This window comes from Ovis canadensis, chromosome 1, assembly GCF_042477335.2.
Source record: "Ovis canadensis isolate MfBH-ARS-UI-01 breed Bighorn chromosome 1, ARS-UI_OviCan_v2, whole genome shotgun sequence".
NCBI classification, from domain to species: domain Eukaryota; kingdom Metazoa; phylum Chordata; class Mammalia; order Artiodactyla; family Bovidae; genus Ovis; species Ovis canadensis.
Window position 1 is genome coordinate 132,603,378 of NC_091245.1, and position 12,698 is coordinate 132,616,075.

Consider the following 12,698-nt stretch of genomic DNA (forward strand, 5'->3'; position numbering starts at 1 on the left):
ATTTTGACAAATAAATTCAGATCTACCCCCTTTTTCAGTTAGAAAATTTTAAATTCACATCTTGTGAAAACAATTTAAAAATTAAACTTTAAAAAATACTTTTAACAATCAAGATATAATTGATATGTAACATATTGATTTCAGATGTACAACATAATGATTTAATATTTGTATATACTGCAGAATGATCACTACAATAAGTCTATTTGACGTAAATCTATTTAAAATGGCATGCCTACTTTTGCTCATTATGGTCACAGATATTCACTTCCATATAGAAAAGTAACAATATTAGCTTTTAGAATTTAAGGATAATTTTTCCAAAAGTCAACATTACTATGCAATCAATTATTTACAAATATATATTGTGTCTGTTACCATGGCAGCATAGGATCCAAAGATGAATAAATGATGTTGCCTGACCTTTATGATCTCTCAATCTAATAAGAGAAAAAGATGTAGACAAATAATTCTAATTCAGTGAATTAATCTATGAAGTGTTATTGAAGGGCTGAGAAGAGAGAAAGCAATTAAGTGTGTGTATGTGTGTGTGTCTAGAAAGAGATGAGGCTTTAGAAAAAGCCTCATAAATATGAAATTTGAACAGTTTTAAAGAAAGTAGATTTTTACATAAGTGAACAGTGAAGAAAAGGAAGTGGATTCCAGACAGAGTCTCTGCTATAAACGCAGAGATTTAATGAAGGAAATGATCAGTTTGGGAAAAACCTTGGTCAGTGTTGCTAGAAAAGGAAGGTTAAACTTTAGGTAAGACAAAAGGTAGATACTTACTTTTATAGACTTTTATTGGTAGATTACATAATCTTATTGGTCATGTCTAACAAAACTAAAATAAAATAATTCAATGTTTTTCTGGAAATAAGATAGCTGGTTTCATGTAGAAAGGACACATTCTTAGATCTCACTAAGTGAAAGTGTTAGTTGCTCAGTTGTGTCTGACTCTTTGTGACCCCATGGACTGTAGCCCACAGGGCTCCTCTGTCCACAGAGTTTTCCAGGCAAGAATACCGGAGTGAGTTGCAATTGCCTTCTCCAGGGGATCTTCATGACTCAGGGATTGAACCCGGGTTTCCAGCATTGCAAGAAGATTCTTTACCATCTGAGCCACCAGGGAAGCCCCTTAGATACCAGGAAGATGAGGGACAAAGGTGAGAAGCCGCCAAATGAAGATTATTTTTATTTATTCCATAGAGAAAAGATTTAGAGTGAACACTTTGAGATATTATACTTTTCATTACCATTTATGATGGAATGTATGACTTGGGAACTATTGGTCCATTTTTGACATTTTTTTAAAATTTATTTATTTTTCATTGAAGGATAATTGCTTTATAGAACTTTGTTGTTTCCTGTCAAACCTCAGCATGAATCAGCCATCAGTTCAGCTTGGTCATGTCCAACTCTTTGCGACCTCATGAATTGCAGCACGCCAGGCCTCCCTGTTCATCACCATCTCCCAGAGTTCACTCAGACTCACGTCCGTCAAGTCCGTGATGCCATCCAGCCATCTCATCCTCTGTCGTCCCCTTCTCCTCCTTCTCCCAATCCCTCCCAGCATCAGAGTCTTTTCCAATGAGTCAAGTCTTCGCATGAGGTGGCCAAAGTACTGGAGCTTCAGCTTTAGCATCATTCCTTCCAAAGAAATCCCAGGGACTTCCCTGATGGTCTAGTGGTGAGGGCTCTGTGCTCCCAATGCAGGAGCCCTGGGTTCGATCCCAGGTCAGGGAACTAGAACCCACACACCACAACTAAACATCCCACATACTGCAGCTAGGAGCTGGTGTAGCCAAATGAATTTAAAAAAAAAGAAAAGAAATCCCAGGGCTGATCTCCCTCAGAATGGACTGGTTGGATCTCCTTTCAGTCCAAGGGACTCTCAAGAGTCTTCTCCAACACCACAGTTCAAAAGCATCAATTCTTCGGCGCTCAGCCTTCTTCATAGTTCAACTCTCACATCCATACATGACCACAGGAAAAACCATAGCCTTGACTAGACAGAATCAGCCATAGGTATATAGATATCCCGTCCCTTTTGAACTTCCCTCCCATCTCCCTCCCCACCCCACCCCTCTAGGTTGATACAGAGCCCCTGTTTGAGTTTCCTGAGCCATACAGCAAATTCCCGTTGGCTACCTGTTCTACATATGGTAATGTAAGTTTCTATGTTACTCTTTCCATGCATCTCACCCTCTCCTCCCCTCTCCCCATGTCCATAAGTCTGTACTCTATGTCTATTTCTCCATTGTTGCCCTGCAAATAAATTCTTCAGTACCATTTTTCTAGATTCTGTATATGTGGATTATAATACAATATTTATCTTTCTCTTTCTAATTTACTTCACTCTATATAATAGGTTCTAGGTTCATCCACCTCATTAGAACTGACTCAAATGTGTCCCTTTTTATGACTGAGTAATATTCCATTGTGTATATGTACCACAACTTCTTTATCCTTTCATCTGTTGATGGACATCTAGGTTGCTTCCATGTTCTAGCTATTGTAAATAGTACTGCAATGAACAGTGGGATACATGTGTCCCTTTCAATTTTAGTTTCCTCAGGGGATATGCCTAGGAGTCAGATTGCTGGGTCATATGGTGGTTTTATCCCTAGTTTTTTAAGGAATTGCCATACCATCTTCCATAGTGGCTGTGTCAATTTATATTCCCACAAACAGTGCAAAAGCATTCCCTTTTCTCCACACCCTCTCCAGCATGTATTGTTTGTAGAGTTTTTGATGATGGCCATTCTGATCGGTGTGAGGTGATATCCCATTATAGTTTTGACTTAATTTCTCTAATAATGAGTGATGTTGAGTATCTTTTCATGTGTTTGTTAGCCATCTGTATGTCTTCTTTGGAGAAATGTCTGTTTAGGTCCTTTTCCCACTTTTTGATTGAGGTGTTTGTTTTTCTGGTATTCAGTTGTATGAGCTACTCGTATATTTTGGAAATTAATCTTTTGTCAGTTGATTCATTTGCTATTATTTGCTCCCATTCTGAGGACTGTCTTTTCACCTTGCTTATAGTGTCCTTTGCTGTGCAAAAGCCTTAAAGTTTAATCAGGTTACACTTGTTTACTTTTGTTTTTATTTCCATTACTTTAGGAGGTAGGTCATAGAGGGTCTTTCTTTGATTTACGTCATTGAGTGTTCTGCCTATGCTTTCCTCTAAGAGTTTTATAGTTTCTGGTCTTACATTTAGGTCTTTAATTCATTTTGAGTTTATCTTTGTGTATGGTGTTAGGAAGTGTTCTAATTTCATCCTTTTATGTGTAGCTGTCCAGTTTTCCCAGCACCATTTATTGAAGAGGCTATCTTTGGCCCATTGTATATTCTTTCCTCCTTTGTCAAAAATAAGGTACCTATAGGGGCATGGGTTTATTTCTGGGATTTCTATCTTGTTCCATTGGTCTATATTTCTGTTTTTGTGGCAGTACCATACTGTATTGATGACTGTAGCTTTGTAGTATAGTCTGAAGTCAGAAAGGTTGATTCTTCCAGTTCCATTCTTCTTTCTCAAGACTGCTTTGTCTACTCAGGGTCTTTTTGTGTTTCCATATGAATTGTGAATTTTTTGTTCTGGTTCTGTGAAAAATGCCATTGGTAATTTGATAGGGATCGCATTGAATCTGTAGATTGCCTTTGGTAGTATAGTCATTTTCAAAATATTGATTCTCCCTACCCAGGAACATGGACCATCTCTCCATCTGTTTATGTCATCTTTGATTTCTTTCATTAGTGTCTTATAATTTTCTATGTACAGTTCTTTTGCCTCCATAGGTAAGTTTTTTCCTAGATATTTTTGTTGCGATGGTAAATGGGATTGATTCCTTAATTTCTCTTTCTGATTTTTCATTGTTAGTACATAGAAATGCAAGTGATTTCTGTGTATTGATTTTGTATGCTGCAACTTTGCTAAATTCACTGATTAGCTCTAGTAACTTTCTGATACTATCTTTAGGCTTTTCTATGTACAGTATCATGTCATCTGCAAACTGAGAGCTTTACTTCTTCTTTTCTAATCTGAATTCATTTTATTTCTGTAGCTAGGACTTCCAGAACTATGTTGAACAACAGTGGTAAGAGTGGACACCCTTGTCTTATTCCTAATCTTAGGGGGAATGCTTTCAGTTTTCACCATTGAGAGTAATGTTTGCTCTAGGCCATGTCGAGGCAGGTTCCTTTGATGTCCATTTTTTAAAGTTTTAATCATAAATGGGTGCTGAATTTTGTCAAAGGCTTTTTCTGCATCTATTGAGATTATCATATGGTTTTTATCTTTAAATTTGTTAATACGGTGTATCACATTGATTGATTTGTGTATATTGAAGAATCCTTGCATCCCTGGAATAAACCTAACTTAATCATAGTGTTTGAGCCTTTTGACGTGTTGCTGAATTCTGTTTGCTAAAATTTTGTTGAGGATTTTTGCATCTATGTTCATCAGTGATATTGGCCTGTAGTTTTCTTTTTTTGTGTGTTGTCTTTGTCTGGTTTTGGTATCGGGTTACAGTGGCTTTATAGAATGAGTTTGGAAGTGTTCCTTCCTCTGCAATTTTTTGAAAAAGTTTTAGAAGGATAGGCATTAGCTCTTCTCTAAATGTTCGATTGAATTCTCTTGTGAAGCCATCTGGTCCTGGGTTTTTGTTTTTGGGGACATTTTTGATCACAGCTTCAATTTCAGTGCTTGTAATTGGGTTGTTCATGATTTCTAGTTCTTCCTGGTTCAGTCTTGGAAGAATGAACTTTTCTAAGAATCTGTCCATTTCTTTCAGATTATCTATTTTATTGCCATATAGTCGTTCATAATAGTCTGCTATAATCCTTTGTATTTCTGCATTGTCTATTATAACCTCTCCTTTTTCATTTCTGATTTTGTTGATTTGTTTCTTCTGTCTTTCTTTCTTGATGAGTCTGGCTAAATGTTTGTCAATTTTGTTTGTCTTCTCAAAGAACCAGCTTATAGTTTTATTAATTTTTACTATTGTTTCTTTCATTTCTTTTCCATTTATTTCTGCTCGGATCTTTATAATTTATTTCCTTCTACTAATTTTGTGGGTTTTTTTTTTCCTTTTTCCAGTTGTTTTAGGTATAAAGTTAGGTTGTCTATTTGATGTTTTTCTTGTTTCTTGATATATGATTGTATTGCTATAAACTTCCCTCTTAGGAGTCCTTTTGCTGTATCCCATAAGTTCTGAGTTATTGTGTTTCATTGTTATTTGTTTCTAGAATTTTTTTAATTTTTCTTTTGATTTCTTCAGTGACCTGTTGGCTCTTTGGAAAGGTGTTGTTTGATCTCCATGTGTTTGTGTTTCTTACAGTTTTTTTTCTTGTAATTGATATCTAGTCTCATAACATTGTGATTGGAGAGGATGCTTGAAACAATTTCAATTTTCTTAAATTTACTGAGGTTTGATTTGTGACCCAAGATGTGGTTTGTCCTGGAGAATGTTCCATGTGCACTCTAGAAGAAGGTGTATTATTCTTCATCTGGATGGAGTGTCCTGAAGATATCAATGAGATCCATCTCATCTAATGTATCATTTAAGACTTGTGTTTCCTTATTAATTTTCTGTTTTGATGATCTGTCCATTGGTGTGTGTGGGGTGTTAAAGTCTCCTACTATTACTGTGCTGCTGTCAATTTCTCCTTTTATGTCTGTTAGTGTTTGTCTTATGTATTGAAGTGCTCCTATGTTGGGTGTCTAGATATTTACAATTGTTATGTCTTCCTCTTGGTAATCCATTGCTCATTATGTAGTGTGCTTCTTTATCTCATGTAATCTTCTTTATTTTAACATCTGTTTTGTCTGATACTAGGATTGCTACTACGGTTTTCTTTTGCTTCCCATTTGCATGGAATGTATTTTTCCATCCTCTCACTTTCAGTCTATATGTGTCTTTAGGTCTGAAGTGGGTTTCTTGTAGACAACATATATATGGCTCTTCTTTTTGTATCCATTCAGCCAATCTGTGTCTTTTGGTTGGAGCATTTAATCCATTTACATTTAAAGTAATTATCAATATATATATATATATGTTCCCTTTGCCATTTTCTTAATTGTTTGGGGTTGATTTTGTAGATCCTTCTTCTCTTGTATTTCTTGACTATATAAGTCCCTTTAACATTTGTTGTAAAGCTGGTTTTGTGGTACTGAATTCTCTTAAATTTTGTTTGTCTGAAAAGCTGTTTATTTCTCCATCAGTTTTGAATGAGATCCTTGCTGGGTACAGTAATCTTGGTTGTAGATTTTTCCCTTTCAGTACTTTAAATATATCCTGCCATTCCCTTCTGGCCTGCAGAGTTTCTGCTAAAAGATCAGCTGTTAAGCATATGGGGTTTCTCTTGTATCTGTGTTTAGTCTTTGTTTGTTCAGTATATGTCTTGGCATGTTTCTCCTTGAGTTTATCCTGTATGGGACTCTCTGTGCCTCTTGGACTTGATTGACTATTTCTTTTTCCATATTGGGGAAATTTTCAACTATAATCTCTTCAAAAATTTTCTCATACCCTTTATTTTTCTCTTCTTCTTCTGAGACCCCTATAATTCAAATATTGGTGTGTCTGATATTGTCCCAGCGGTCTCTGAGCCTGTCCTCAGTTCTTTTCATTCTTTTTACTTTATTCTGCTCTTCAGAAGTTATTTCCACCATTTTATCTTCCAGCCCACTGATTCGTTCTTCTGCTTCAGATATTCTGCTATTGATTCCTTCTAGAGTATTTTTAATCTCAGTAATTATGTTGTTTGTCTCTGTATGTTTATTCTTTCATTCTTCTAAGTCTTTGTTAATTGAGTCTTGCATTTTCTCCATTTTGTTTTCAAGGTTTTTGATCATCGTTACTATCATTATTCTGAATTCTGTTTTAAATAGTTTGCCTATTTCCTCTTCATTTATTTGGACTTCTGTGTTTCTAGTTTGTTCCTTCATTTGTGTAATATTTTTCTGCTTTTTCATTTTTTTTTCTTTTTTTTACTTATTGTGTTTGAGGTCTCCTTTTCCCAGGCTTCAGGGAAAGTTGAATTCTTTCCTTGAAGAAGGTTGATTTCTTTCTTCCTTTTGGTTTCTGCCCTTATTAGGTTGGTCCAGTGGTTTGTGTAAGCTTCACACAAGGGTGAGATTTATGCTGAGTTTGTGTTTGTTTGTTTTTCCTCTGATGGGCAAGGCCAAGTGAGGTGGTAATCCTGTCTGCTGATGATTGAGTTTGTATTTTTGCTCTGTTTGTTGTTTAGATGAGGCACCTACACAGGGTACTACTGGTGGTTGGGTGATGCCAGGTCTTGTATTCAGGTGGTGTCCTTTGTGTGAGTTCTCACCATTTGATACTCCCTAGGCTTAGTTCTCTGGTAGTCTAGGGTCTTGGAGTCAGTGCTCTCACTCCAAAGGAGCAGGGCTTGATCTCCTGGACAGGAATGCTGGTCCACTGGAAGGTGCAGTGGCTGGGAGCTGGAGTTTAGCAATTGTGGAGCAATCCCAGGGCAAGCACTGCTGTTGACGATTTTTGCATGGTTCTATATATTCTTTTCCATTAGTCAGGTCCTCCTGTCCACTCTCAGCTGGTGTTCTGCATGGACTTCTGTACCTGAGGTGTATTCCTGATGTCTCCATGGAGAGAGATGGACTCCACATTCACCTACTCCTCCACCATCTTGTTCTCTCATTCCTACCTCCATTTTTGATCAGGGAGTTAAGTACTTGACAATTAAAAAGCTCACTTTGTTTCAAAAGGAGAACTGGCCCAATCTGCAAAGTAAACGATTTCTCATCATACTTGACTCTCAAACATTTCATCCAGCCACTTTTCTCCATGGAAAATAAACATTCTGTGATGAATATGGAAAGCAGTGTTTCAGTTTTGCTGCTGATGAAATTGGACTGACATTTCCTGCAGATAGAATCCAACATAAAGATGTTGTTTATTGAGTGTTCCTTAGAATTAGTAGAATTTGTAGGATCAGAGGATGCAAGTGAGTACCTAATTACTGTTAATAATGAGGCCGACTAAAAGCAGGACTGTATTGAAAATAAAGGAAAACTGCTATGTAAGTAAGATGATAACTGTATGATATTGAACATAAACCAAACGACTGGGTTAGACAATGGTTTGGACATAGTGAGCCAGGTGATAAAAGATGGAGGAAGAACTAATAATGGAGATCCTGGTGGGATTCAGTTTCTTTTCTTCTCGAAATGTGAAAGATATATTGCCCCAAGTTTTGCAAAGACAGCTAATAAATATCAAAGCTGTGGTGTTAGAGCCATGTTATGCATGAAAGCAAAACTGAGTTAAAAGATAGAGGTTTCACATTTCCAAACGGCATTTGAGGTCCTGTACTCATGAAGTAGCTGAGCATCCTGAAAAAAAAAAAAAAAAAGTGAGGCTGTTCAAATAAGGACAGAAACATAATACAGCTTGAAACCCCTTTGTCATTGGCAAGAACATCATTTGAATTAAATGAATTCAAATGTTCTGAGCACTTAGATATGAAAAAAAAAACCACCTATGAAAGGTACATACTGATCACAAAGTCCGTAGGAGTCTTGTTTTTGTTTTAATAATGATAGAAAGCTAAATAACTAATATAATGTTAAAATAAATATAAACTTGATTTTAATGTTAACGAGGTGACTTTTGGAAAACACTTGAAGGTGGGGGCTGGTTGTCAGGGAAACCAACCCTCTGATTAGGGAGTTGGAACTTTGAGTCCCAAACTCTGAACTTGTGAGGAAGGACGAGGGAATGGAGACTGAGCTCAGTATCAATGACCAGTGATTTAATCAATCATGCCTTTCTAATGAAACTTCCATGAGAATGCAAAAGAACAGGCTTTGGAGAGCTGCCAGGTCAGTGAACACGTGGAGATTTGCAGAGAATGTCATGTTAAAAAACCAGGTTTTTTTTTGTTTGTTTGTTTGTTTAGTTTAAGTAATTGGATTTTTTTTAATGTAGTAACAAATTATGTTTGGCTTTCCCAGGTGACACAGTAGTAAAGAATCTGCCTGCCAATGCAGGAAAACCAGGTTCAATCCCTTGGTCAGGAAGATCCCCTGGGGGAGGAAATGGCAACCCACTCCAGTATTCTTGCCTGGAAAACCCCTTGGATAGAGGAGCCTGGCGAGCTACAGTCCACAGGATCTCAAAGAATCAGACAAGACTGAGTACACACACAGGAAATAATGTTTGCTATAAGAAGGTAGCCATTGTTTCTCAGAAGGCATGTGTTATATGTTTTACGTAAGCATATTTTATGTATTATTAAGAGCAAATATAAATATGTAGATATCTAAAACTTTTTTGAGTCAACTCTATTCAATCATAATTGCCTATGTAAATTAAGCTTCATTGTGAAAAACATTGTTCTTATGAAGGGCTACATGAAGTTTCTAGAACATGTTCCCAGCAATTTATTTTTATAATATGTACAGAGATATTCTGTCTTCTATACCAGGTACTAGAGGACATAGGTGTGAATCAAACACAGTTCCTGCTCCTGAATGGCTTATAAGCTACTGGGAAACGTACTTTTTACGTGTGTGCATGCTCATGTCTGACTCTTTGCGACCCCATGGACTATAGTCCATCAGGCTCCTCTGTGCATAGGATTCTCCAGGCAAGAATACTGGAGTGGGTTGCCATTTCCTCCTCCAGGGGATCTTCCCAATCCAGAGATCAAACCCATGTCTTCTGGGGCTCCTGCATTGGCAGGCAATTCTTTACGACTGTGCCACCTGGGAAGACGCTTGGAGAACATAGTTTTCAATTTAATAGGCTGTGGAAAGGACTCAACACAGTTAAATCAGAGAGGAGGAGTTTTTCGTCCAAATTTAGGGTGCTAAGAAGACTTCTTGAAGGAGAGTAATTATAAGATGATCTTTGAAGGAAACAGCAATCAATGAAATACATCACTCAGAGTTAAAAAAAACTTCAACTACAAATAGAGAGGAAAATTTCCTAACCGAATAAAGATCTTGGGAAAAAAACAAACCAACGTAAAACCCTACCTCAGACATCATACTCGATTCTATAATGTTATAACCCTTCCCTTTAAAGGCAACTGTAAGACAAGCTAACTGCAATCCCGTGGACTATAGCCTGCCAGGTTCCTCTGTCCATGGGATTCTCCAGGCAAGAATACTGGAGTGGGTTGCCATTTCCTCCTCCAGGGGATCTTCCCGACTGATGGATCAAACTCCTGTCTCCTGCAGCTCCTGCACTGGCAGACAGATTCTTTATCTCTGAGCTACTGGGAAAGCCCAAGGTAGCATCTAACACCTCTATTCAGCATTCTGCTGTCTTGGTCAACAAGATGAACGAAAAAGAGATGATACAAATTGGGAAGGAAGGACCTAAACTGTTATTATTTACAAGTGATGTGATTACCTATATTCCTCAGACCATAAAAGTGAATGAGAAAATTCATTAAGATGGCAGGATATAAGATCAATGTATAAAAATTAGTGCATCCCTGTACATCAACAACACTCAGAAAATGTGATGTGTGTGTGTGTACACAAATCTCATTTACAACACCAAAGATTGAGTATCTACTAAGAAATCCACTAATTTATGCATGGCACTTATGGAGTAACATAAATATATAAAAGTTTCAAGAGATGAAAGGGAGACCTATAGAAATTGAGATATACCAAATTGCAGATGGGAGTATAAAGATGTCAATATTCGGATATGTCAGTTCTTCATGAACTATGTATAAATTTGGTGAAATTCTAATCAAAACCCACAAAACCATGTTTTTATTGTTGTTGAGTTTGACAGATCACAGATAAACTGATAGGATATAGAGCTTAGAAATTGACTCATGTATCTGTGGGACTTGTTAGGTGACAGAGATGGCATTACAAACCAGTAGAGGTGGATGTATTATTTAATAAATAATGCTGAGAAAGTAACTATGTGGATAAACATCAAACTAGCCCATCACACTTCACCCAAAATGGACTAATTACAGAAAGACAAGAAGCAAACATTAACAACATTTAAAAAAGAGGTAGAATGTCACGATCATATCAGGACAAGAAAGATTTCTAAAGTAAAAGATGAAATGCACAAATAGTGAAAGAAGAGATATACTAAATCACTGAACTCTGTACTTTAAAATGATGAATTTTATGGTATATGAATTATATTTCAGTCTTTAAAAATGTCCTTTAGAATATGTGCATACACGCTCAGTTGTTCAGTCATGTCCGACTCTTCGAACCCCATGAACAGTAGTCCACCAGATTCCTCTGCCTAAGGAATTTTCCCAGTAAGAATACTGGAGTAGGTTACCATTTCCTACTCCAGGAGATCTTCCTGACCCAGGGATCGAACCTGCATCCCTTGTGTCTTCTGCATTAGCAGATGGAGTCTTTACCACTAGTGCCACCTGGGAAGCTGTTTTTTAATTATGCAAGGCAATAATTCCATAGGCCAATTTCCCACTTGTAGAATTGCAATTCATATGATTCACAAAAGATTAGTGTCCAGAATGCCTCACAAGGAAAATGGACGTGTCACTCAAAAGGAATAATAGAGCAGAAAACCTGAAGGGCAATACACATATGGGAGATGCTGCCCCTAGCTAGCCAAAACAGGGAAATGCAGTTTAAAACAGCGCAAGATGGTCCAGAGCTGTCAGGCTGTCAACACTCTGTAATTCTGATAGCACCGAGCATTGTGGACAGCGTGAAAGGGAACTCACACTGCTGGTGGGGAAACACAAACCACTATCAACACTTGAGGAAGAATCTGACCACATGCAGAAAAGATGAAGGTGGGCATCCTTTATGATGCAGCAATACCCCTCCTACCTATCTCCCCTGGAAAACTCCCAAATACACCCAAATACATACCAGGAGACATTTTAACACTGGTTGACACATTAATTAAAATAATAAAACATTGGGAGCAACATAAATTCCTTTCAGAGGAGAATGGATAAGTAAACTGGAGTATATTCATACAGTAGAATGGTATATAGCAATTAAATCCATGCATGTTAGTGTATCATTATAGTAAATCTCAAAATGGTAATGCTGTGTGAAAAACAGTGAACAGAAAAAGAATGTGCCAGATGTGGTACTGTTTGTGTAAAGTTAAATGCAGAGAATACTTCTGTTTAAAAGAAACATGCATATGTGGTAAATGTGTAAATATGGGGGAAGCCCAACAATACTGGAGTAGGTAGCCTATCCCTTCTACAGGGGATCTTCCCTATCCAGGAATTGAACTGGGGTCTCCTGCATTGCAGGCAGATTCCTTACCAACTGAGCTGTCAGCGAAGCCCCTGCAGAGGGGTGTTGAGAAAAGTATTAGAAGATGCTTGCTCTTGCTCCTTGGAAGAAAAGTTATGACCAACCTAGACAGCATATTAAAAAACAGAGACATTATTACTTTGCTGACAAAGGTCTGTCTAGTCAGAGCTATGGTTTTTCCAGTAGTCATGTATGGATGTGAGAGTTGGACTAGAAAGAAAGTTGAGCACCAAAGAATTGATGCTTTTGAACTGTGATGTTGGTGAAGACTCCTGAGAGTCCCTTGGACTGCAAGATCAAACCAGTCAGTCCTAAAAGAAATGTCCTGAATGTTCAATGGAAGGACTGATCCTGAGGCTGAAGCTCCAATCCTTTGGCCACCTGATAAGAACTGACTCATTTGAAAAGACCCTGATGCTGGGAA

General features: G+C 37.4%; 1 protein-coding gene, 1 long non-coding RNA gene and 1 other non-coding gene across 22 annotated transcripts in view; all 3 read left to right on the forward strand.

Moving 5' to 3' along the window:
* The window catches only part of CYYR1 (cysteine and tyrosine rich 1), a 215,629-nt gene that overhangs the window by 10,324 nt on the left and 192,607 nt on the right, over positions 1-12,698 (forward strand). The gene's annotated exons all lie outside the window — the stretch shown is intronic.
* Positions 983-1,834, forward strand: LOC138418407 (uncharacterized). The gene is made up of 2 exons (XR_011248545.1): positions 983-1,166; positions 1,338-1,834. It is a non-coding gene; the product is annotated as an uncharacterized lncRNA (long non-coding RNA).
* On the forward strand, positions 1,674-1,746 carry TRNAG-CCC (transfer RNA glycine (anticodon CCC)). The gene has a single exon. It is a non-coding gene; the product is annotated as a tRNA-Gly (tRNA).